General features: G+C 40.2%; 1 protein-coding gene across 2 annotated transcripts in view; it reads left to right on the top strand.

Moving 5' to 3' along the window:
• The first annotated feature begins 11463 nt into the window (after positions 1 to 11463).
• Positions 11464 to 27674, top strand: part of LOC144373518 (tRNA (32-2'-O)-methyltransferase regulator THADA-like) — a 73807-nt gene continuing 57596 nt past the window's right edge. For both annotated transcript variants that reach the window (XM_078036565.1, XM_078036564.1), the window contains exons 1-3: positions 11464 to 11548; positions 12865 to 12987; positions 25239 to 25330. The gene's annotated coding sequence lies outside the window, so the exon portion shown is untranslated. The remainder of the gene's footprint in view (positions 11549 to 12864; positions 12988 to 25238; positions 25331 to 27674) is intronic.

The following is a 27674-nucleotide window of genomic DNA, read 5'->3' as shown; positions in this document are numbered from 1 at the left end:
CCCAGCCCCAGCTCTTATATTTACTTTTATATGCATGAAAACTCTGGAAAAATCCACAAGAAATGAACAATAGTGGGGTGGGGCTGTGGCTCAGTGGTAGAGTGCTCACTTAGCACATGTGGGCATTGGGTTCGAAACTTAGCACCACATTAAAAAAATGAAATAAAGATATTGTGTCCACCAACAACTAAAAAGAAATTAAAAAAAGAGAAATGAACAATAGTGGTTAGCTGTGTGTGTGTGTGTGTGTGTGTGTGTGTGTGTGTGTGTGTGTGTCATGAGAGACTTGTAGAGATGGGAATCAGTTCAATAAAATAAGTGTGGGATGGGGCAGGAGTTGAAGCTCAGCAATAGAGCACTTGCCTTATACGTGTGAGGCACTGGGTTCGGTTCATAGCACCACACATAAATAAGCAAATAAAATAAAGATCCATCAACAACTAAAAAATAAGTTGATTTATTTAAACTGGATTTAACACACACAATCTCTCTCTCTCTTTCTCTATCTACACACACACACACACACACACACACACACACACACACATATATAAATGTTATTGAGAAACATTACCCATAGCATACAATGAATCCATTTAAAATATACAATTAAAAAATAAATAAACATAGGATTCAATGCTTTTTAGTGAATTCACAGAGTTGTGCAACCACCATCAAGTTTAGAACAATCAAGTTTAGAACATTTGCATCACCCCCTCCCAAGAAACCCCACACCCGTTAGCAGCCCCCCCCACCTCCCTGCATCCCCCATCCCTAGACGACTACTATCTATAGATTTGCAGATTCTGTACATTGCCTTAAATGGACTCACACAATCTGTGTCTTCTTTCACCCAGCATAAAGCTTCCAAGATCATTCCCATAGTAGCATGGGTCAGTTCTTTCTTTCTCTTTCTTTCTTTCTTTCTTTCTTTCTTTCTTTCTTTCTTTCTTTCTTTCTTTCTTTCTTTCTTTTCTTTCTTTCTTTCTTTTTCTTCTTTTTTTTTCTTTCTTTCTTTTTCTTTTTGGCTGAATATTATTCCTTTACACTGACATAACACATTTATCTGTTCATCAGTCAATGGATATTTGGTTTTATGTTTTTGTTTTGTTTTTTGGTACTAGGGATTGAACTCAGGGGCACCCCGACCACTGAGCCACACCCCCAGCCCTATTTTGTATTTTATTTAGAGACAGGGTCTCACTGAGTTGCTTAGCACCTTGCTTTTTGCTGAGGCTGGCTTTGAACTTTCAATCCTCCTGCCTCAGCCTCCTGAGTCGCTGGGATCACAGGCCTCGGCCACGGTGCCTGAAGTCAATAGATATTTGACTTGCTTCCACTTTTTGGCTGTGATATCCAGTGCTACTCTCAACTCTCGTGTATGGTTTTTCTGTGGACGTGAGTTTCCATTTCTCTTGGGTCTACACCTAGGAGCAGAATGGCAGTCAGGGTAGCTGATTTTAACAGTTTGACAAGCACTAGTTTATTTTCCAAAGTAGCTCCATGATGTTGTAACATTTCCCCCCAGCAGGGCAGGAAGGTTCTATTTTTTTGATACTTTTTACTTTAGTTTCTGGTGTCCTGCTGGGGTTGCGGCAGCCCTGGCATGGTAAGCATGAGCTCTACCCCTGAACTGCCTCCCAATCCGGGCCCTGCTTTCCTTTGTGCACAGCATTGCTGTGTGAACAAGGTGTGGAAGAGGTGCAGGCAGGCAAGCCAGGCAAGGCTAGGGCTGGGCCTTCTTTCATTTTTTCCTCTAATATTGATGGTTCCATTGTTGGTGTGTGCCAGGCCAGCCAATGTTACCCCGCTGTGGATCTCATGTCTCGTTTTGAGCCCCCTCTTTTCTCATAACATTATAAATATCAATTACCGACACACAGGAAGTTCTAATTCATTCATTGTAACTGCTGTGTGGTGTGCCACCAAGTGACCAACCCATATTTCATTCACCATTCCCCAGGGATGGGATTTCAGCTGCCTGCAGTTTTTACTGCCGAGCTCAACCCTGTGCGGGGAAGGGGGGGGTGGGGTTGGGGTGGGGTGAGGGGGGGCAGCCCTCTATGGCTCTTCTCTGCTCACTTGGCCAGAGTGTCTTTGGAGCACATTTCTAGAAGCAGAGTTTCTGTCAATTTCTAGATGTGAGCTGGTATCTCATTATGTTTTTAAGCACATTTCTCTGAATACTTCTGAGTGGTAGCAACTTTTTATACGATGATGAGCCCTTTGGGTTTCCTAGTCTCAACAAAATGCCTTTTGAAATCCTTTATTATTTGTGATTGGACTGATGCTTTCTCTTCATCTCTCTCTCTCTCTCTCTCTCTCTCTCTCTCTCTCTCTCTCTCTCTCTCTCTCTTTGGAAGGGGTAGGTACTGGAGATTGAATCTATGAGTGCTTTACCACCGAACTACATCCCAGCTCTTTTTATATTTTTTATTTTGGGACAGAGTCTCCCTAAATTACCCAGGCTGGCCTTGAACTTGCGATTCTCCTGCCTCAGCCTCCTGAGTAGCTGTTGCAGACTTGTGCCACCTCACCTGGCTGGAATATTGAACTCTGATGTAGACAAGTGTACTATTCTTCCCCTCATAGTTTATGTTCTTTGTGCCTGGTTTAAGAAATTCCTTTCTTGGAGTGGGGTACAGCTCAGGGGTATAGCACTTGCTTAGCTCCAGCACCACGAACAAACAAAAACAAACACATTTCTTTCTGTCTCAGTTAATTTAAAGATATTCTGGATTTGCCTTCCTTAAATCATCTCAGAGCTTTTGAAGACAAAATTTTTAAAAGTATAATGTGGTGGGCTTGGTGGTGTGTGTGCCTATAATTCCAGCTACTTGGGAGGCCCAGGCAGGAGGTAAGTTCAAGACCCTCCTGGGCAATTTAGCATAACCCTGGCTAGACAATAAAATTGCATTAATGATGCCAGAGGAATCTGTAAGATGCTCTTATATTCCATAAAAGGGCGCATGGTTTAAAAACTTGAGAAGCAACAGCGATCGCCTCTTCCCATCCTCGGGCCTGGGGGGTACCAGAATATGCCACTTGAAATGTGCTTCTTTGGCATATGGATATTCTGAGTTAAAGGTCACTGAGAACCATCAGAAAAGCTTAAAAATAGGAACCACATTTTCCTTTTGTAGAGGAAATTTACATGGATAGAGGAAATTTAGTCACTTTCCTGTAAATTGCCTCCCCTCACCCCCCCAGTAGCCCCCAAGCCCTTTGTTCTATGTTTAGCACATGTTGTCACTGAAGCCCAAGTTCCACTCACCCCTGAGGTCAACAGCACTGGGAGCTCCTGCGTACACGTTAATGAGCTTGTGTTCCTGCTTCTTGTTAGTTCATCTTGACTGGTCTAGTTTAAAGCGTCCAGTGAGGAGCCTCAGATGGGTAGAGGAAAAGCTTTCTTCTCTACAGACCTCGAGCTAAGGCCAGAATTGTATTCGCTGTCATGTGGATTTGATGGATGGTGGCTGGGCTCTGGGATGTTAAGACCCTGGACTCGATTCTCTTTCCCTGCCTTTGATCAACAGCCTTCATTCCCGCTTGTGACCCTGGGGCTTAGTTGGGCTATAACTCCCTGCTCTGGCCCCATTTCAATGCTCTGGCTGGCTCAGAGCCCTCCCCTGGGACTCATGGGACACTTGTGGGGAAAGGGAAAGAGAAGCTGAAACAGCTGTTGCTCCTTCCTGAGACCGTGACAATATCTGATTCCTTCAGACACCTGCCACAGCATACTGTCCTTGGCCAATCGGCTTCCACTGTGGCCACAGGGATGGCCTTTCCTCGAAGCTGGGTGCTATCTGGAGCTCGGTCCATCTCATGAGAGTCACTCGGTGGTGAATGAACTGGGCTTGGCTTTGGGTTGTCAGCTCTCAGGGACTGGGTTGGAGAAGGGGCCATGGGTGGCTTCAAAATGGGAACTTCCCATGGAAACTTGCCTGCAGCTTCCTCCTCTAGGGCCATTTCAGGATCTTCCTGGGCCCCTCGCATTACTTTTAAGTCCCTACCACATCCTATTAAGCCTAAGAAAATTGCCTCTTCACGTTGTCAATAGGTGCAATTAGATACAATCATCTGAATCCAGAGGCAGTTGATTGATACTACATTTTGTAGACATTTTAATTAAACATTGGTTAGTTTCAATTTTACAGTGTTTTGGTTTTTTTTTTTTTTTTGAGTCAGTCTTGGTCTCCAGGTCTCCCATATCTTTATGTGTCCTTGAAATGTTCACACAGTCAGGCTCTGACTTATGGAGTCTGATGGTGAAACGGTCCAGCCACCAACGTTCATCAGACCAGACTGACCAAGATCCTGATAGCCACAGAAACGCCAAGGATTCCCCAAGCACCTTCCTGGGTTTGAAATCATGGGCTGCTTCCAAAACCCTTTATACAGAGTAAGTGGATATTGCAGAGATTCTTTCTCCCCTTGGCAGAATCAAGGAATCTTGCTGGACCCCTTCATCTGTGTAAGATCTTGGAATGGGGTCTGAACCCCCTTCTACGTACGGATAAAACCACAGGATATTTGCAGACTTTCAGATTGTGAGTACAGCCGTGGCCTGTTGGCTAGCCTCCTCCTCTGGTGAGGGGCATATTTAGAGAATGGCCTCCTATCTCTCGCATCCTGAACGCACACAGAGTCCCCCAGGTTCATACCATGGGATCCCAGATCTAAAAGAGTCGAGCAAATGAACACCTTCCTCTTGGCAGAGTTGTTCATTGTGAGGAGTTCTCTCCTGTCTTAGGATCGCGGTGTGGAATCTGCTTTGACAAAAGGTCTCCACAGCCGGTCTCTGTCTGTAGAACTATGAAATACAATAAAACCTCCTCATTATGAAATCACGAAACATTCCTGAGTACTTCCTGAGGATAGAATTTGGGGGTCGTAAAACAACTTCTTCTTCTTGTATATAGAATTTTGAAGAATAGTTAATCATGGGATGTTTGCAGAGCCCCTTCTTGTGCCTTGAGTTTTGTTCTGTTTGCAGACCGCCTGCCTGGGTAGGAAATCATGGAACGTCCACAGAACCGCTTTCCTTATCATGATGGAACATCTGCAGAGCTTCCTCATCTGTGTGGATTGGAATGTTAGCAGAAACCCCTTCTGTGTGGAATTATGGGAGGCTGATTGAGCTCTCTCCCACATATGTGCTCCGGGAACCCTGACTGAGCCCCCAACCCTGTAGGAACTCCTGAAATACTGACTGAGCCCCCAACCATGGAGAGACTCCCGAAATGCTGACTGGTCTCCTGGTGGTGTAGAATCACAGGCTGTTACTTAAGGACATTCTTCAGTATAAAATCTTGAAGTCCTCAGGAGGGCTGGAGGAAGAGAGCAGACATGGGCCATGGCTGTGCTCTATTACATGTTGGAGAGAAGCAGAGGATACAAAGTGCGTGGCCAGATCATGGAGGGTCTTAAAGACCAAATGAAGGTTAGGAATAGTTCTACAGACTATAAAGAGCCACCAATGTTTTGAGGTAGAAGAATGATGTGATGCAAATTATATTTGAAGAAGCTTGGGGCTGGCTAGCTCCATTGGTAGAGTGCTAGCCTTGCATGCACAAGGCCTTGGGTTCGATCCCCAGCACCAAAAACAAAACAAACAAATTATATTTGAAGAAGCTTAATCTGGTAAGAGAAATAGATCAAATAAACTGAAGGGTGGTAGTTTATAAAAATAATTTTAAAGACAAAACAGAAAATCGATATTTACTAAGTACAATAACCTATTGTAAATACTTTCATGAAATAAAGGCTCATCCTCTAAAGTGAGGCTCAGCAAACAATCACCTCTGGGCAAATCTGGCCCACCACTTGTCTTTGTAAATAAAATTTTATCAGAACAGTCATGCACATTTGTTCATTTACTGTCTATGGTGGCTTTTATGCTACAATAGCAGATTTAAGTAGTTGTGCCAGGGATTGTACAGCTTGTTAAAACCAACAACATTTGCTATCTGCCTTTTACAAAAGAACTTGGCTACAGAGCTATAGAAAACTAAGAACAGGGCTGGGAATGTGGATCAAGCGGTAGTGCGCTTGCCTGGTATGCGTGTGGCCCGGGTTCGATCCTCAGCACCATATACAAACAAAGATGTTGTGTCCGCCGAAAACTAAAAAATAAATATTAAAAAAATTCTCTCTCTTTAAAAAAAAAGAAAACTAAGCAAAAAATTGTAAATGACTTAAATAGACCTCATCAGAAAAATGATTTTTAAAAAAGTGTGACCTAGTTATATGATAAAATATTATATAGAAGTAGAAATAAATAAACTCAATTTTCATGTATCATTATGGATACATGTTACAGAAATGATGTCAAGAGAAAGCAAGTTGCAGAAGAGTATATTTATATTCAGTTAGGATAAGCCAGGTTATGCTGCAGTAACAAACAGCCCTGATATCTAAAGCTTAAAACAATGTTTTCTTTCTTGTTCATGCTATGAGTTCATCGCTAGTCCAAGGCAGTTGGAGGATTCCTTTTCATTCTAGAACTCAGCTGCTCTGTAGAACATGATGGTTATTTGGTAGAGAGAAAAGAATGGCATAGGACCCACTGACTTTTATAGCTGCTGACAGGAAGTGATAAGTGTCCCTTCTGCTCTGAGTCTCATTTCTCCTGAGAGTGACCGATTAGCCATAGCTCAGCTTTAGGCTACCAGGGTGAATCTCAGGGTAAACCACTGCTCAGCCTTCAGGAGTTCTTGGCACTGGGAGCCCTTGATGGCTGCAGTTATATGCATGCTTGTGCTCTTTATCTGCTGCTGCTCCTGGAGTTTGAACTGATAGTCTCTGCTCTGTGATGTTATCTTACTCCTGCATGTTTATGGATTATGCAATGGCTTCCTCAGGGCATGGGCCTGGGACCTGCTGTAGGAGAGTCGGAAGGGGTGAGCAGGGCAAGGTGATACTTATGATTTTTACCTTTAGGCTGGATCCTTCTTTTTGTGTTTGGCTTGGGCTAACCTGCAGCTGGGCGGTTAGAAGCACAGGAGGCTCAACTATGCTCTCCTGAGATCTACTCAGGGGCCTCCCTTTCTTTAGGCCATTCCCCTGCTCCAGAACCTCCAAGGGCTCTGTACAGCTCACAGAAAACAGTGTAAGAACAGCAAGGCTCTCGTGGATTGAGCACTGTTACATGCCAGGAACTGGAGGGACTCTTTCCCGAATCCTCTTGGCAACTCTAAGGCAAGGAACTATAGGATCTCCATTTTATAGTTGTGCAAATGAAGGTCCAGGAGATGAAGCAACTGGTGTGAATGAAAGAGGAAGGCCAGGAGGAGGTAGGACCGGTTGATCACCAGATATGGCTGGCTCCAGGGGCCTGCTGAGCTCCAGGGTCAAGGTCTTCCAGTCTCAGTCCTCACCTTTTCCTGTTTCTTGCAGGAACCAGCTGCTGCAGCCAGCCAGGTGCCTCCGTCACTGCCCCTTGAGCAAATCTGTCTCATGTCCCTTCAAAGTCAGTCTAGAATTTCTCAGGTTGCCTTCCCTAAGGCCAGCTACAATGAGTCCTGCCTTCACCTCCTTGTCCCAGCTTGCTCACCTCCCTGTCATCCCACAGCAGGACTACAGGAACCTTCACTTAGTCATCTCTGCCCCTGTCAGGCCCAGCATGCGCTCAAAACACATCTGGTGTCTTTCCAGCATTTGTTCAACAATTATTGAGCACCTACTGGCTCTGGACACTGTGTAACATGCAAGAATATGGCAGAAAATGAAACAAAATCCCTGCCCTTGGGGAATGTAGTTTCTGATCTGGGAGACAGAAAAACGAACAAGTGAATACATGCATGGACCATACGATGCCAAGGGATGAAAAATGCCACAGATGGGCCAGGGATGGACAGAGAGGCTGGGGACAGGGAAGCTCCCTTGGAGGAAAGTCTTGGGAGAGGTAACACTCGAGCAGGAAGCAGAATTCAAGTCTGTTTGATGGAGGGATTGAGCAGTCCAGGGAAGGAATGAATGAAAAACGAATACCCAGGTGAGCTGGAAACTTAACTTGGAGATGAAAAAGGAGCATGATGGGGGGAATTGAGACAGGGACCCCGATATCTTTTTTCTCCCTTCTTCCATTAAAAAAAAAAAGTAACCTGTAATCCTAGCTACTCAGGAGACAGAGGCAGGAGGATTGCAAGTTTGAGGCCAGTCAGACCCTGGCTCAAAATAAAATAAAATAAGATAAAAAGAGCTAGGGATACAGTTCAGCTCCTGGATCAGTCCCCAGTACTGCCAAACAGGAAGAAAAAGAGGGAGAGATGTAACAGAGGTTGGTCATCAGTATTTAGTCTGGATGTAGCAAGGCCTCCTTGTCAAGGCCTCCAGAATAGACCAGAAATTATAAGGATATGATACGATTGCTAATTTACTTGTTCTTGCTGCCCCCATTCCCCCACTGGAAATTGAACCCAGGGGCAGGCACTGTACCACCAAGCTTTATCCTTTTTATTTATTTATTTTTAAATTTTGAGACAGGGTCTTGCTAAATTGCCTAGGTTGGCCTCAAATTTGTGATCCTCCTGTCTCAGCCTCCAGACTTGCTGGGATTATAGGCATGTGCCATCGCAGCCAGCAAGGATAACAATTGTTGAATTCAGGTGGAGAGTGTACAAATGTGTTGTATGGTTCTTTTTTTTCTTTTTTTTTAAAGAGAGAGAGAGACACAGAATTTTAATATTTATTTTTTAGTTTTCGGCAGACACAACATCTTTGTTTGTATGTGGTGCTGAGGATCGAACCCGGGCCGAATGCATGCCAGGCGAGCACGCTACCACTTGAGCCACATCCCCAGCCCTTGTATTGTTCTTAAAAGTTAACTTTTCTGTGCATCTAAAAATATTTCTTAGACATGGGTGTTAAAAAGGGTTATTATATTGGCTTAAGAAAAAGTATTCAAAATCAGATTAGTTTAGAGAGTTTGGTTCAGGGCCTTTCCACCCTAACCTCACCTAATCTACATCACATCCCTGTGGGGTAGGTGGCACGGGGTGGGGTGCATTTCACAAATGAACAGAAACTCAGAGAGATAAGAGGTTTGCTCAAGGTCACACAGTAAAGTTTAGGCCAAGCCGAGAGTTGAACCCACATCTATCCAAATCAAAATTCTCTGCTTCTCTTTTTAAAGCCTCTTCTCTCCCATCCCATTTCCCAGGGCTGTTGGATAAGGCGAGACCCATGTGCATTTACCATGTGTCAGGCATTGCATGTATCAGTCAAATCCTCACAACAATCTCATATGGTCATTACTAATGACATTCCCATTGTATTAAGGTACAGAGAGTTTAACTAACTTGCTTAAGGTCACAAGCTAAGAATGGAAGAGCTGGGAGTTAAAGAACCCCGGCAGTCTGGCTGTATAGCCTCCCCTTAAAAGGGTCAAGTTAACAGTGGAAAAAGTTCAAATTGCTTTAGGAATATAGAGTAGGATTAATTTTGGTTCTCACAGAATCCCTGAAAAGTTCCCCACTCCTGGCTTCTGACATATTCCAAGACAGGGCTCTGGTTTCAGATGTGCCCACATGGGGGACACTTGCCTCTTGGATTCATCTGGGAGCTTCTTGAAGATGGTGGGGTGCTACTGTCACTCCCCATGGGTCTCTAGCTATTGCTCACTGCCTTCTGAGGTGCTCTGGATCAAGGCTGGTCTTTAGATATGGTCCCGTGCTAAAGTGATGGGATAGGGCACCAATTTGCCAACAGAATGAGCTGCAGGGTCCAGAGAGACCACTGAGGCAGTTTACGGCTCAGTAGTCAAGGGCCTGCCTTCAGAGTCAGGCCAGTTTTGCGTGGAAGGGCGTGACTTGCTTCTCCTTATAGCAATGTCAGTTTCCTCTTTGGTTCCCTGTTCCGTGGGATGTGCACCTGTCTACAGGTCTCCTACTTTACTTGCTGGCCTTGGGTTCAACCTGGGGCCAGGGTGGGCTTTCTCCACCTCAGGGCCTTTGCCCTGCTGTTCCCCCTGGTGGCACTGTTCTGTCCTCACTTGTGGCTGGCTCTTTCTCACCCTTGGTCTCAGCTGATGTCAGCTGCTTAGGGAGACCTTCCTTGTCTACTGTAGCCTGCTGCCAACACATCCTCCTGTTTTATTTTGCTCATATCTGTTATTAGTACCAGATAATTATTGATTGACTTGCGTTTATTCTCCTCCACATGAATATGTTTAAATAAGACAAGAGATTTAATCTGTTTTGTTCTCAGCACCAACAACTGCATCTGGCATCCAATAAATAAATAATGAATTGATTGAATGAATAAATAAACGAATGAATGAAAGCCGAGTCCCCCCAAGAATTACAATCCCAGTTCTTCTGCTGCAGTGGGCTATCAGACGGTCAGACTTTGCAGATGGCCCCTTGGCCCCCTTCTTGAGGAGCCCAAGCGCGAAGCCGGCTGGCTCTTGAGAGACGCTCCCTGCAAGCCTGGGCGGTGGCCCTGCGGGGAGAGGGGCTGTCGTCATTTAGTGACGCTCCCTAAAGCCGCTGCGCGGCCTCGGGGGCGAGTGGGGTCGGGTGGCCAGCGCGCGGGTCTTTTGCGACGGTGCCCGGTGGCGCTGGCCCCGCCCCTCCGCCCCTGTGCGACCGCCCGCCCCGCCCCGTCGCTGCGCTTGCTCTGGGCCGCGCGGCCCCGCCCGCTTCATGTGGCCCGTCCCACGGCGGCCGTTGGCTGGGATCCGCGAGGCGGCGGCCCGTGAGGCTCCGGAGACGGCGGCTGAGGGCCAGGCAGCAGCGCACGGGAGCGGCAGGAGCAGGCCCGGCCCTCGAGCGGCCGCCCGGCTGCAGCATGTGCGCCCGCCCCGCCGGGGGGCTGCTGTGGCTGCCGCGCCGCTCGCTGCTCGCTGCGCTCTTCTTCTTCTCGCTCTCCTCCTCGCTGCTCTACTCCGTCTACGTGGCGCCCAGCATAGGTAGGAAGGGGCCTCCGGGACCCAACCCCGACCCGGGCCGGCGCGCCTGAGGCCGCCGCACCTTCCAGCCCGGCGCGCCGCGGACCCCTTCCCGCCCCCCCCCCCCCGCCCCGCGGACCCCTTCCCCCCCCCCCCCGCCCCGCGGACCCCTTCCCCCCCCCCGCCCCGCGGACCCCTTCCCCCCCCCGCCCCGCGGACCCGTTCCCCCCCCCGCCCCGCGGACCCCTCCCCCCCTCCCCCCCCGCCCCGCGGACCCCTCCCCCCCGCCCCCCCGTGGACCCCTCCCCCCCGCCGCCCCGTGGACCCCTCCCCCCCTCCCCCCGCCGCCCCATGGACCCCTTCCCCCCCCCCGCCCCAGCGCGGCTCCCGGCATTCCGCGCACCAACCTGGCGCTGGTGGCAGAGCCCCTCCGCCCGCGCATCCTCCCCCTGCGCCGGAGCCCCCTGCCCGCCCAAGCCGCCCGCGCCGGGTCTCCAGTCCCCCGGTCCCCCGGTCCCGCCGACCCTGGCCCGCCCGCGCTGCCCACTCCCCCGCTGCCCACTCCCCCGCAGCATCGTGCAGCCTCTGGCCCCCGAGTCCGAGCCATTTCATACAGAAAAGTAAAAACTGTAAAGGTCTCATAATACCAAGGTGCTGGTAAGCAACAGAAATTCTCATACCTGTGGGTAGGAATGCATATATTTTCCTCATAAAAGTCTTATGAATCTTTTATGAGATTTATTTCTATATATTTTTCTTATAAATGATATTTCAAAATCTTATATTATGTGTTGTTCTCTGTGAGAATGAAATTGATTTTTTGGTGATTGTTGTACTTATGTTTAGCAACTTACCTGAACTGCTATAATACAACTAATGAATTATCTATAAATTCTTAGGATTTTCTTTATAGATAATTGTATCCCTAGTAGGTAATCCTAAATTTGTTAGCTTTTTAATGCTTAGTCTTTTAAAAAATTTTATTTATCTTATTTTGCTGCTGGAACCTGTAGCACAATTTTGCTAGAAATAGAGATAGCAGGCATCTTTATGTTGTTGTTATTTGTTGAAATTTTTAATCTGTCCTTTATCTGATTAAAAAAAAAACAATTGTTGAGTGCTTTCCTGCATCATTTGAGATAAATACGTTTGGTTTTTCCCTAGAATTTTCAAATATCATGAATTACATGTTATTCTTTTTGTTGTAGTTTTCAATGCTGGGGATTGAAGGGCCTTGTACACGCTAGGCAATTGCTGTACCAGTGAACTACATTCCCAGCACTTATGCTGATTTTTAAATATAATATATTTGCATACTGAGAATGAACTCAACTTTGACATGTTTTTATACATTATTAAATTTTCTTTAGAAAGGATATACATTTATGCTTCTCACTGGGTTCATAATTGAGATTGGCTTATGTTCTTCCTTTCTCATGCTGTCCCTGTCATATTTTATATGCATTTTTAGATTTAATTATAATATACAGTGTGCAAGTCATTACAGCTTCACAAAGTGATCACATTTGTGTAACAAGAAAGAAGCAGAACTTTTCTAGGACACCAAGGCCCCTTCATGTTCTCTTCTAATCAGCACTGTTTCCCTGACAGTAACCAAAATCCTAATTTCTAACACTTTAGTTTTACCTTTTACTTTAATGTTATAAAAATGAAATCCTATATTTGAGGCCATTTTAAAAAATAAATGTTCCTTGTTTGAGGCCATTTTAAAGAATAAATGTTCCTTGAAAAGAATGTGTTTGTTAGATTCAGGATTCCTTATAGGTTCGTTGGATCAAATTTTTTTTATTACATTGTTCTTACTAATGTCTAAAAATTATTTTTATCAATTATTATTTTATTAAATCTACTGTTTCACTTGCATATTATTACTTTCTTCTTGTAATTTTATATACAGATTTAGAATCACCATAGTTATTAACCCACAGCTAATTTTGAACTTCTTGTCCTAGGTTCATGCTTTGAATATCCTCAGAGCCTTGTTTAGAGATACACCTCTAGGAGAAAATATCATTCCGTATGTTGCCGATGGAGCTAAGGCTGCAATTCTGGGTTTTACCTCACCAGTCTGGGCAGTGAGTACTTTTGCCATTTACTTTCATTGATTTAATTATACCTCTGATTAAGTTTTAATAAACCTTTCACTGGATGATAAAAAAATATATATTGCATTTTATCAAGGAATTTCTCTAGGGAATAAATTCTTGGATCAGACTATATTTTGATTCTTGATGTTTTATGGCTTCATTTTATCTCTTTTGTTGGTTTATTAGACTTAAGTCTTTTATTTTAGGTGCAGTAAGCTATAACTTTAACTTATCACAGTCTACCCTTGAGTGATATTTTGCTGTGCCACTTAAAGTATAAGAACTTAATATTTTGCTTCCCTTTTCTTCTTCCTATCTTGATGCTGCTATTGTTATACATTTTACTTTTTTTGTGTGTTGTAAGCCTACCCTAGGTTGTTATTACTTTTGTTTAAAGTCAGTTATCTTTTTTTTTAAATTTGCCATTTTAACCATTTAACTTGTCATAAGTGTATACAATATTCATCACATTACACATTTTCAGAACCTTTTTGTCATCCCCAACAAAAGATCTATACTCATTAAGTTTTGACTTCCTGTATTTTCTTATCCCCGGTAACCTCTGTAATACCTTTGGATTCTATGAATTTACCTGACCTAATATCTCTTATAAGTGGAATCATAACAATATTTATTAATTTATATTTGGCTTATTTCGTTTAATATAATGTCTTTAAGTTTCAACCAAGTTGTAACGTGTCAGAATTTTATTCCTTTTTAAGTCTGCATAACATTTCATTGTATGTGTGTACTTTATTTTCTTTATCTACTCATCTGTTGATAGATTGTTTCCACATTTTACTTATTATGGTAATTCAGCAGTGAGCATTAGCATACAAGTTATCTGAGTCCCTGCTTTCAGTTAATTTGGGTGTATTATAGGGTAATTCTATGTTTAACTTTTTGAGGAACCATCAAACTCTTCCATAGAGACAGTATCATTTTACGTTCATATCAGCAATGCACAAGAGTTCCAATTTGTTTAAGTCTTCACTTAGGATTTTCATTTTTTAAAATGATAGTTCTTCCTGATGGGTGTGAAGTGGTATCCCTTTATGATTTTGCTTTGCATTTCCCTACTGATTAGTAATATTGATCTAGAAGCAGACCAACTCTTTCTTAGTATCTTAATGTATCTCTTTTTGGATGTTGTAGATTCTGTATATCATATGTTGAGTGAGTGGTACCAATATATTCTATCAAAAGTTGAAAAATCAAGCACAAAACATTAAATAGAAGTCTAAATATTGAATCACTTTTTTTTCAATATAACACTGTCCAGAAACCATTTGACTTAGAACTCTGTAAAGACTGTGAGCAGTACCTAGTGTACTTCTTAGATTTAAGAAAGGAAACTTTCATGTGTCTTTTTTCATGATTCCTTGGAGAAACCCTTATTTTTTTTCTCCTATGTCATTGTGTCTTCTAGAGTAAAGGACAATAACCTATGATTCATAGGCGCTTGACATGTGGCTTTACAAAAATGCTTGGCAAAGGGGAGGGGAGGAGCAAAGAACCTAGGTCTTAAACCCACAGAGTGGTGGGGTGTGGTGGCGCATGCCTGTGATCCCAGCAGCTTCGGAGATCTGAGGCAGGAGGATTATGAGTTCAAAGCCAGCCTCAGCAACAGTGAGGCATAAGCATCTCAGTGAGACCCTGTCTCTAAATAAAATGCAAAGTATGGCTGGGGATGTGGCTCAAGTGGTTAAGTCCCCCTGAGTTCAGTCCTTTGTAACTCGCCACCCACAACTCCCACAAACAAAACAAAATCCACAGAGTGGAGTATTTACTAGACAGGCAGGCTTTCCAATTAGTAGGCTGCACAAACCATTCCGTACCAATATAATAAGCCTCTAATTGAGATTCAGTCTGTTGCAGTGGCTGCCAAAGGCACAGACTCCCAGTGTGAGGAACACTCCTCAAGGTTGCCAACATTTGCCAGACAATTGGGCATCTTCTTGTAAGAGATGCAGACTTTTGGAATTCTGTCTAGGAGCATTGCATAACTGCCCTTGAAGGCACAGCGTTTACCTTTTACATTTATAGGAAGTAGAACAATACCCGTATACCATCAGTGTAATCAGAGATGTAGGAATGTGGCTTGATCATCAGGAAAATTAGAGATGGTAAAACTGATTGCCAACAATATTAATATTGTTTTCTTCAAGTCTAATCCAGATAATACAAGAAATATTTTCTGTGAAACGGCTTTAGCAGTGTGAAATGTGGTGATTTTCCCAACTTTTTGCCAAAGCCAAAAGTGTCAGAAACAAATGATTCCTTTGTGGAAGTCCATTTGTGAGACCCAAAACAGTAATGCATATGCCTGAAAAATTTTTTAAAATAAAGGAAAACATAAGAGAAACCTTTAAAATGAGTTACCTGTTAAGCCACCACAGAGTTATCATGATTCTGATGCATATTTTTTATCCTGTGAGTTTTATGCATGAATACTATCAATATCCATATATATATCCACAAAAGCTTGTAATAATATAAATGCTTATGATAATTTTATTAACTGGAATCTTCCTTTTTTTTTTAAAGAGAGAGTGAGAGAGGAGAGATAGAGAGAATTTTTTAATATTTATTTTTTTTTTAGTTCTCGGCGGACACAACATCTTTGTTGGTATGTGGTGCTGAGGATCGAACCCGGGCCGCACGCATGCCAGGCGAGTGCGCTACCGCTTGAGCCACATCCCCAGCCCTGGAATCTTCCTTTTGAACACTGGTTTTATAGGAATATTTTGTTTCTATTTGCTGTTCTTGCTTTGTCAGACAAAGTAACATCATACCTGTGACAATCTATACTGTTGCCATAAATTTTTTTAACTTTATAACAACAGTTTCACAGACTCCAGGCGTAGCATTGGCTGTGTTCAGTTCTGGTGATGATCTTCTTGCTTGTAGAGTCCTGAGCAAGCATGGGACTTCATGTGGGGTGGGAGGGAGCTCATGTTGCCATATGCTGATTGCTGTATTTCCTTTCTTATGAAAACCTAATGAAATTATAAGTCAACATAATCACCGGCTATGAAGAAACCTTCATTTTACAGTAACAGTTTACTATAGCATTATTTGTTGAAGTCATTTTAAAGGGTGTTTTTCCCCTAGTGCTTGTGAAATATGGTTTGATTTACAGATATTTGATTTGTGTGCATCCTCTCAGGAATATACTGTGCCTAAAGCTGGCGACATCTGTACTTTTGACTTAATTGTTTTTCGTGATAAGTTGGAGAGGCAAAAACCCAGGTAAAGTGAATTATTTGCAGTAAAGGGCCATTTTTCAGAGAGCATTCATGTATAGATTTAATGTGTTTTTATAGATTACTGGCTATTTGTATTGAGACCTTACAGGTCTTTCAATCTTTGCTACTTGGTTGGAATTTTTTAAATACAGAGAAAATGTACTATTGTAAACATTGTAGGCATTAGGCATACCTACAGTGTAGTAGATGACATATTAAGCACTGGAAATACTAATATAAATAATGTACCTGGCATCATTTATATTACATTGATTAATTTCAGTAAACTTTATTATACTTCATATTTTATATATAAATAAAATAAGGCTAAGAGACGTGAAATACCTTTGTCTAAGAATGTGCAACTATTATCTGTCTGACTTCAGAATCTGAAGTGTGGTAAAGCAGTTTTGTGTGTGATAGGATTGCAGAAAAGTTCATTTTAGCTGATTTGTAGGGCTTGGGCCCTGTGTCCTCAGAAAGCAACTGGAGGTAAGGTTTTATTGAGTGGTACAAACCCAGAGCAGCAAGAATGAAAGAAAACAATAAATAAGGCAAGAAAGGAGGAAAGATGCTACCAAGTAGGCCCTAACCTTGCAAGTAAACTGAGCTGGTTGTCTTGTCACATGGTACATCTTCTACTACGTGAAACTACCACCTCTTAGAAGAGTCCCATTGCTTGTTTCTTGTTGGTCAGAGTTTACCCCTTGGGGCATTAACCCAACTTGAACAAGTGTTGGCATAAACACTTGAAATGCAACTGTGATTCCTTCTGCTATTGAAAAGCCTATTGAAAAATCCTTCACAAGGGGGTTTTATAGCAGGGAATGATGGGTTTTTTATTAATCTAGATAAATGGGGACTTGATTCTAAGGTGGCAAGAAGGAAGGAGGAAGACCAATCAGGAAGCTATTATAATAGTTCTGCCAAAAGGTGATGATGGCCTAGAATAGAGAAATGTTAGTAAAGATGGTAAGAAATGATTATGTTTGACGTACATTTTGTAGATGAAGTTAGTTTAGTCAAAATTTAAGTTACATAAAATGACTTATAGATACATATGCATAGATCCTTAGAGTTTTCTGGGCAGTTGTTCTTTTAAAATAGCATCTGATTCTCTTTATTATGTTTAGTGACTGTTGGACACCTGATTGCCTTTCCCTAGGCAGCTCTCAGCCTTTCCAATAGAGCTTGCCAAGCAACCCAACTAGGGTCCTCCTATGACCCATCCTGAGGTTATATTTTCATCTAGAACAGTTTTATCTTGCTTCTCTCAAGTCAGTTCTGATTCACAGCATGCAGGGGATATCAGAGGAATATACAAAAAAGACACTTTCAGATCTTCCTGGCAGCACTGCCACGGTTACTTTGTGTCTTGTTGGCACCAATGACTCTGCCCTCTGGCAGTTGTGAAGTTGCTATGAAGGTTCCAGGCTTAGGGCTGTGTAGTCTTGAAATCCAGCTGTGCTCCACTCATCATGCTATGTGCCTTGGAATGGAGCTTCATTTACTCAGAGGAAGAGGTACATTTTTTCTAATTCACTTATAGATGCTGTATGGATTAGTGGAAACCCTTTCTTTACTTTTGACCTCTCATGGGAGAAGTATCTTACAGCTTTGGAAGACAGTTACCAAGAACTCAAGTATTGCTGGTCTTCTCCTTAGAAGCCCAGAAAATATGGCATGGTTTTTCTGGATTATAGGTGTAGGATTTCTTCAAAGTCACATGGCTTAGAACTCAAATCTCATTTAATTTTTTTCAAAAAATGTCTCTTTCTGCTCTAAACCTGTATCACATACCCTGGACAGAATATTAAAATGTTGTATCTTGACCCTATCCTTGACTGCCTACTAGGGGTGTATGGTGTGTCAGTGATCATGCTACATAGCAATTGCACAGGGTGGGCTCCCCTTTCATATTTTTTGAATATTTGTTAAGGGAGTTTATATGTTATGTAATTAAAAAATGAGTGTACATATGTGCTTGTACACACGCATACAACCTGGTGTAACCTAATTTTCTAATAAATTAGAGCTAATAAATTCTTCTCTTATACAAGTCTATATATAGAAGCTTTCTTATGCCAAGAAAGAAAGAAAAAAATTATCTATTCAATGAATAGAAGAGAAATACTTTGGTAACAGTTGTCACTTTGCAGCTGACTACCAAGTCCCTGCCAACCATATGTTGGAGACTCAGTGAAGAAAGAGGTAGAGAGCAGGAAGTATTCTGGTTTTCCCTGATAAAAAGAATTGTTTATAGGTAGAATTACTTGACAGTTGTTCTAATCTCTGCATTTTCAACTTTACCACTAATTCTGTCTTTAATCTTTTTTTAACTTGCCTACTCCTTCATTCATTTTTCCCCAAAGGAATTTGCTTTTATTGTATTACTGTTGCTATAGTTTGGATCTAAGAATTTCCCCAGAGGCCCATGTGTGAAAGGCTTGATCACCATCCTGTGGTACTATTGGGAAGTAATAGAACCTTTGGGAGGTGGGGCCTAGTGGGAGGAATTTAGGTCATGGAGGCGTGCTCTCGAAAATCCTGTTGGGACCTACATCCCTCCTCTCTTTTCTTTTGCTTTCTGACTCCCATAAGGTAAACAGTTGTTCTCTACTACATGCTCCCTGCCATGATGGTTTGCCTTGCCACAGTCTCAAAAATAATGGGACCAACTGACCCTTTATAATAACTATTTAGTGGTCTGTTTTTTAACTTCTACAGTTTTAAAACAGTATACATCTCAGCATAGGAAATCAGCTAATGTAACATGTAATGAATAAAGGGCAAAAATTAAATGATGTTTAAGCAGATGTAGAAAAAGCATTTGACAATAATCTAATTCCATTTCATGATTAAAAACACTCAATGAACTAGGAATGGAATTTTCTCAACCTGATCAAGAACAGCAGTGGAAAACATAGCATATACTTACTGGTGAAAAACTGAAAGCTCTCCCTTAAGATCAGTAAAAGGTCAAGGGTATACACTCTTGCCACTTATGTTCAGCATTACATTAGAACTCCTAACTAGGGCAATCAGGCCAAAATAAGATGTAATAAAGGAATGTGTAACTGTTTTTATTTTCTGATGCCATGATCTTTTATGTAGAAAATCCTAAGGAACACACTCACATAAATTAGAGCTAATAAACAAGTTCAATGAGGTGGCTGAATACAAGATAAAAGTATCAAAATCATTTTTACTTGAGCAATGAATAGTCCAAACATTAATTCAAAAAGAATTTTTAAAAAAGAATAAAAGAAGAGAAGAAAATGTATGGCATATGTACACTGCTGAGGGCCATTGCCAAGTAGAAATGACGATTCAAAATCCTTGCCAGTGTACCCCATGTTAAATGGACTTGCCTTTGAAATCCGCTGTGACCTTGCATGTGTGTTTGAGAAAGGCGACCCTGCTCAAGGTGAATGAGGGTGGATCCAGGTTTGAGGAAGTATCCTGCAGGTTTGAGGAAGTATCCGGGCTTAAGATAATTTGGGTTTAAGGCATTCCCACTTTAAGACAATAGGGGTTTTAGGGAAGTTGGAGGTTGAAGATTATTGCTGCTGGGATTAGGGTGTTCCTGCTGCGTGTTCCTGTTGAGATTCAAATTGGATTTGGAAAAAGCCTCTGTGGAGTAGGTGATTGGGGGCGGCGGGATATTGGAGATTGGAGCAGAACATGTTAGCTGGAGGCCGGTGTGAGTTCTGGAATAAAGAATTGCTATTTGAATCTACAAAGCTGTGTAGTGGCTCGTGATTCAGTGCCAGCCGAGACACTGGCAGTACACAATAGAGTTCTACTCAGCCATCAAGAAGAATGAAATTATATCATTTGCTGATAAATGGATAGAACTAGAGAACGACATGCTAAGTGAATAAGCCAGACTCAGGGAGACGAGGGTCAAATCTTTTCTCTCCTGTGTGGAAGTGAAGAGAAATAAGGAATAATAAAAGGGAATCTGATGAAAACAGAAGGGAGACTAGTATAATAGAAGAAAGTCATTGAAGGGCAGGGTGGAGTGGAGGAAGACTAAATGGACTAAATTATGCTATGTGCTGTATGCATATATCACAATGAGTCACAGTTTTATGTATAATTATAATGCACCTATTAAAAATTAAATAAATAAAGGTAATAAAATAAATAGAAGAAAGATCAGTAGAGAAAGGGGATTCAGGAAAAAAGGAAGGGAGGGAAAGGGGAAGTCTAGAGAATGAAATGGAGTAAATTACAATATATGCATGTATGTACATGTCACAAAGAATACCACTATTATGTATAACTATAATGCACTAATAAAAATATAAAGAAGAATAAAATACTTTAGAAATAAATTTAACAGAAGATGAGGCTGGGGTTGTGGCTCAGTGGTAGAGTGCTTGCCCAGCATGTGTGAGAAACTGGTTCTATTCTCAGCACCACATATAAACAAATAAATAAAGGCCCATCAATAACTAATAAAAATATTTTTTAAAAGGAAATTAATTTAACAGAAAAAGTGCAACCTTTCACACTGAAAATCTGAAAACATTATTCAGAGAAATGCAAGAGGACCAGATATCCCATGTTCATTATTGGAAGACGTTCTATCATTAAGATGATAATATTCCCCAAATTGATCTACAGATTCAACATAATTTCTGTTAAAATTACATCTGAATATTTTTTGGCATAAATTAATATTTTGGTCCTAATATATGTTAAAAAAAATACAAGGGTCCCATACTAGACAAAACAATCTTGAAAAAAAGTCAAAGGGCTCATAGGCCCCAATTTCAAAAATTACTACTAAGCAGTAGTAAATTTGATTATGGATTTGACATCAGGATAGACATATAAATCATGGAATAGGATTGATTGTCCAGAAATAAATCTCCACAAAAAATTTAAAAAATAGTGCTCAAAGATCAATGGAGAAAGAATAGTTCTTTCAACCAATAGTACTAGTACCATTAGATAGCTATAATGCAAGGGAATGAATTTCATGTTTGAGGAACTAAAAATGGATCAAAAATCTAAATGTAAGAGCTATAAAAATTTTAGAAGAAAACTTGTGTAAGTTTTTCTACCTTGGAGTGGGTTAACAGTGTCTTAGATACAACACCTAAGGTACAAGCAACAGAAAATAACATAGGTAAATTAGACTTGATCAAAATTAAGAATATACAGAAAACTCTTAGAACTCAATAATAATAAAAAGATAACCCAATTAAAAAAATGGACAATTCATTTGAATATATTTCCCCCCAAAAGATATTCAGATGGTCAATAAGTACATAAAAAGATGTTTAGCATCATTAGGGAAATGCAAATCATAGCCACAATGAGATACCATTTTGTACTCACTAAGATTAAAAAGATGGACAATAAAAGTATTGAGGAAGATGTGCAGAATCACAGAATTGGTGAAATTGAAGCCCTAATATATTGCTAATCAGAATATAAAATGGTACCACCATTTTGGCAGTTCCTACAAGCAGAGTTACTGTAATAATTTACCATACTACTTCTGGATATATACTTAAGAGAAGTGAAAACATGTTGATACAAAAATTTGTGCACAGATGTTTTCAGTAGCATTATCCATAATAGCCAAAAAATGGGAAACAAGCCAAATGTCCCATCAAATGCTGAACAGATTTAAAAAATGTGATATATCTCTATTATGGGATATTACCATAAAAAGGAAGAACATATCAAAAAATGTTAGAATATGGGTGAATCTTGAGGATATTGTGCTGAGTGAAAGAAGGCTTACATAAAAGGCCATCTGTTTCATGATCCTATGTATATGAAATGTCTGGAATAGGCAAATATTTAGAGACAGAAATAGATCAGTGCTTTCCTACTATGGGTGGAGGGAAAATGATGACTAATGTGTGCGGGGTTTCATTTTGGGGCTGTGAAAATATTGTTGATTTAGTGGTGATAGTCTCCCACTTTAGAAATATAGTAAAAACCACTGACTTGTATACTTTAAAATGGTGAATTTTACAGTATGTGTATTGTATCTCAAAGAAGGGAAAGTCATTTTTAAAATATTAAAACCAAGTATTGGGGGCTGGGGATGTGGCTCAAGCGGTAGTGCGCTCGCCTAGCGTGCATACGACCCGGGTTCGATCCTCAGCAGCACCACATACCAACAAAGATGTTGTGTCCGCCGAGAACTAAGAAAAAATAAATAAATGTTAAAATTCTCTCTCTCTCTCTCTCTGCGCCCCCCATTCTCTCTTTAAAAAAAATAAATAAATAAAACCAAGTATCATCAATTGATTACTTTTGGAGGTTTGCTCTGCCCTGAATGGAAAATTGGTTAATACATGCAAATAATTCTGTATTGAGTGAACAGGGTAACCAAATAGATGATTAGGGAAAGTTTTTAAAATTTTTTCTGGGAATGTTAAGTAATTAATGCAGAAGTTCTGATAGAGTATCACCGTTTTGCTATATGTATCAGAATAGGTATTGATCATAATTGGCTACTAAATGGAGGAATTTTATAATGGATTTCTTGGTCTGTTTGAGCTGCTATAACAAAATGCCACAGAATGGGTGACTTATAAGCAGCAAAAATTTATTTCTCATAGTTCTGGAGGCTGGGAAATCCAAGATCGATGTGCCAGCAGATTCAGTGTCTCATGAGGGCCTGCTTTTTGGTTCATAGAAGGTGCCTTATCTTGTAAAAGGTTAAAGAGGGCAATGGATCTCTCTCTCTCTCTCTCTCTCTCTCTCTCTCTCTCTCTCTCTCTCTCTCTCTGGTCTCTTTAATATGAGAATTTAATATCCCATTTATAAGTGTAAAGATTTCATAACCTAATCATATCCTAAGTACCCCACCTCCCAAAGCCATCACTTTGAAGGTTAGGATTTCTACATATGTATTTGGGGAAGGAGGCACAAACATTCAGCCTATGCAGGATGGATCAAGCTGATAGTATTGATACCCATTGGTTCATCTTTTTTTTTTTTTAATTTAGAGACAGGGTCTTACTAAGCTGCTCAGGCCTCAGTAAGTTGCTGAGGCTGGCTTTGAACTTGTAGTCCCCCTGCCTCAGCCTTTGAACTTGTGGTCCCCCGGCCTTTCTGGGATTACAGGTGTGTGTCACTGCACCCGGCTCCATTTGTCCATATTAATATTACTAAAATGCATTATCTGTCTCTTGCCCTCAGTCTATTGATTAAAAAAAAAGAATTTTATTTCTGGGTTGTGCCTGTTTCACAAAGTGAAAAAAAAACCCTATGGTTTTTTTTAAAGTGTGTATTCTCAACATCTCCAGATGTTTAACTTTAGTGCATCTGGCAGCCTTTGTCAGAGAGTTTGGTTTAGGGCAAAATGGAATTTGTGTTTCTGTTGTGTTTTGTTTATTTTTTTGTTATTACTTGTGGTGCTGGGCAAGCACTCTATCACTGAGCCCTACTTTTAACCTTTCTTTTTGTGTTTTATCATTGTTATGATTTGAGGGAAGTAATGGTGTCCTAAATGTCCTTACCAAGCCTTCTGAGACTGAGTAAGATAATCAAGACCTGTGATAGGCAGAGGTGATACTGATATTGACAGGATGGATCTATTTGTTACAGTTTGGGCATATTAGGCAGGGCATGTAGTAGGGACTCCATTAATGTTTGCTGACTATTGAATGGACCTAAGTAGATCTGTCCAAGATTAGGGTTTCATTGCAATTTTGGTATGAATTTTATTTGGACTCTATGGTCATTTTTCCACCACCCCTTTAATTTGTTGCCAACATTTCAAAATAGTGAGATTTCACATAAAAATCATGTTTCTGGCTTCTGTTAAAAAAGCAGAAGATCTGGCAACATTAGGCTTGCATTCCTTCATGGCAGCTAGTCAGCTGAAGCTGAGCAGGGACTAAATTAGACACAGTCCACTGCTGCCTCTGTTGCTCCCTGCTTCTACTGGGCGTTTGAGTTTGTGACCCTTATGCAATGGTTTCAGGAAGTGGTTTTCTAAATCTCAAGTAATTCTTTTTTAAAAAAATCTTTGTTTATTAATTTATTTTTGTGTGGTGCTGAGGATCAAACCCAGTGCCTCACATGTGCGAGGCAAGGGCTCTACCACTGAGCTATGGCTCCAGCCTGCATTATTACTTTTAATGACTTTTCTGATTATATTGCTACTTAACATACCATATGATCACTTACCTAATTAGAAAATAAGCTCTATGATGGCAGCAATTGTGTGTCTTCTATTTCTAGATATTCTCTGTGGTGCTGGTATATTGCCTTGCACACCATAAGGAAGGCAGTACATACTTAAACCTCTCTACTCTGATTTGGCAAGGTGATTGAGGAAGACCAATAATGCTAGAATATTCAAGACAGTGTCGTGAAATTCCAAAGTATCTTGATGCATTGGCTTGGAAAACATACTCTGTAGTGTCTTGGAGAAATGATCCAAGTTTATTAACATTATTCTTGCCTCTTGTTTTTATTAATCAGTTCTATCATATAATTTTAGGGTTAATATCCCTTGGCTATATTATTGGCATTGTGAAGTTAATGACATTTGGAATATTAAGTATTTTCTTGACTATTTATTACATGGATTCTTTGAAATTAAGTCTTGCAAGTATTTTCTCACAGGTAGGTAAGTACAGAAAAATAAGTGAAAAGAGTTGAGGTCTAGAATAATCATTGTCAGGAAGGATATGAAAAATAGTTTTTTTTTTCTTAAAGTACTGTTTGGTGATTCAATTCAAGGACAAAATGAAATCAATTGATAATATTAGAATAGGAAAAAACTATATTGTGTTTGGAGTTAGGGCTTAATTTAAGAGTTCATTGAGTCAATTACTATTAAGTTTTTTTTTTAAGTTGTCTCATTTTGTGAAAACAAACCATGTTTTCTTTAGTCCTACACTAGCCAATGGTATAATGATTGGAATACCTAGTTGACCATTATACATGTTGATTTCATGCCATAAATATTCCTTGACCCATATTGTGTGTTTATTTTTATAATAGGTGAGAAATTCATCCACTCTTCTCTTTCGTTCCTTGATCACAAGAATTTTTGGAGTTAAAAGGGGAAAGGACGAACTTTCCAAAACAAATAGGTAAGTAAGCTTCATCTAATGCTAACTTTTCTTTTTACACAAAATTGTCCTGGCCAAAAATAATTGTCGAAATTTTGCTTACTTTTACAGATTCATCTGTAGCATAAAACTATAAAAATGGTATAATGAATTAACCTGTGCTGCCAAATTCTAAATCCTTGGGCAAAAATATCAACTGATTACAAAGTTGACCTTTCAAATCAACAAATATAAAGCAAGGAAGCCAGGGCTGAAATATAGACTTGTTTCTCACTGCAGTAACTATTCTTTTTTCTTTGTGTCTTCTTCAAGTATTCCTGAAATGTCCTACATTCTTTTTTCCTGATGTGTTATCGAGTATTTACTATCTGTGCAGTATCTTTAATCATATAGGCGAAAGTTTAAAAGATTGTGAAACTCTTATCAGAACACCTTCCAGACTACCTGTGCATTCATTACTCTCCTAAACGAAGGGAGAAAGTTGGAGATGTTGACTGTGTGAAATAAATAATGCATTTACTTTTTGGTCTTTAATTTACTCTGTTTTTTTCAGTAAGGCTTTTTAATGTCTGGAAGGAAATCTATGGAACCATTTTGGTTATTATTATTATTATTATTTAATATAATGCACAAGTTCTGTTTGTTCTTAAAGAGAAGCTTTGGATAGTTCTTCAGCATTTGAGGATTTAATAGTAGTGTAGTTGGCTTGCAGCTGTTAACACTAGATGTCACTGTCGCTGCATGTTTAATTACTCCCTTAAATTTTTAGAATCCAATTTGACATACAAGTCATTGTCTTAAGGACCTAAACATGAATTCAAGCCCAGCTTCTCTCTTCCCTAAACAAGTTACTATGCTTTTGCTTCAAATTTAGATTTTAAACTGGTATTTATTAAAATATGTCTTCTTGTGATGAAATTAAGTTTTAAGAACTAAAAGATATGATGAAATAATTTTTTGATATGCTTGTGGTAATTCTAGTGAAACCTGCTGTGGTGGTTCTGAAAATTGCTGCTTATCAGCCTGTAAAATTCACCAAATATTTCAAAGAAAGGTAACTGGCTCTAAGTTTGAATCCCCTGAGTAAATGCAGGAATACTAAGAGATTTTTTTTCCTCCCCTGAGTTGTATTTTTAAAATAAATATTACTACTTTAGTAGCATGATTATAATTTTTACTTTATAGCCTGTTATTTTTTTAAAATATTTTTAGTTGTAGATGGACACAATACCTTTATTTATTTATTTTTAGGTGGTGCTGAGGATTGAACTCAGTGTCTTACGCATGGTAGGCAACTGCTCTACCACCAAGCCATGACACCAGCCCCTTTAGCTCATTCTTAAAGTAATTTTTCCTGTCATTAACTGAAAATTACTAGTATTTGTTTCTTTTTAACTTTGTCTAATTTGTTAATAATTCTACAGTGTGCTTAAGTTTAAAATAGTTGTATCTTTTTATGAGACCATGATGATGTTTAGTAGTATGAATAAAATATGATATTAAGTAACAATTAAAGTTAATGTTAAAATTGCTCTTCTTGAATGTGTATATAAATTTTACTGTGCACCAGAGAAAAATGATCATTAATTTCATTTAGGTTGCAACTGAAAGAGGATAGAAGAATAAAAGGGCGATGAGATCACACAGTTTTACCCTTTTAGCTAAAGTCACACTGATGGAAATTCATTTCTTTTGAATAGAGAAGATTACAAAATTAATAACTTTCCTAGAAGAAGGGAAATGGAATATTTGTATAATTATTTTGACTAATGGTGGAAAGTGAAATGAAGGAATTAGGAAGTTGATATTTTACTTAAGTGTGGTGAACATTTTTTAGTAAGAGCCTGTATTTCAATAATCAGAAGACTGGCATGTGTCATCTCCTATACAGGCTTCTCTTTTCTATTTAACTCTTGAATTATCAGTTTCTTGGCAGGTCTTCTTAGAAGTTCTGCAAAACATTTAGTTTATTAAATTTGCAATTGTTTGTGATTATTCTACTTTTGTAGTTTATTTAATTTTGTCACTTTTTGTTGAAATATTTATATACCCATTTTCTACATATTAATTCCCCGAAGGATAGGACCGTTTCCATCTATTCTTTGTATATATAAAGGGCACTTTAAGAATGCTACTTACAATGTCTTGTTGGGTGATTACTCAGTCATCAAATAACTAACCTCAGCTGATGACACCTCACAGCCAGTTAAATTTGCTTTCACAACCACAGGTTGTTCTGCATGCAATCTTGCAAATGTGTGCTCTTGGTCAGAAAGGAACTGAACATAAAAAGAACATCTGCTTTTTTTCCATCTAGTGTGAAAAGAATGTCTACCTTGGAGTAAATAAACTTGGTTTCTAGGCA

Source organism: Ictidomys tridecemlineatus, unplaced genomic scaffold, assembly GCF_052094955.1.
Source record: "Ictidomys tridecemlineatus isolate mIctTri1 unplaced genomic scaffold, mIctTri1.hap1 Scaffold_42, whole genome shotgun sequence".
Classification (NCBI taxonomy): domain Eukaryota; kingdom Metazoa; phylum Chordata; class Mammalia; order Rodentia; family Sciuridae; genus Ictidomys; species Ictidomys tridecemlineatus.
The sequence above is the reverse complement of the archived record's forward strand: the minus strand, read 5'-3'. Positions and strand labels throughout refer to the sequence as shown.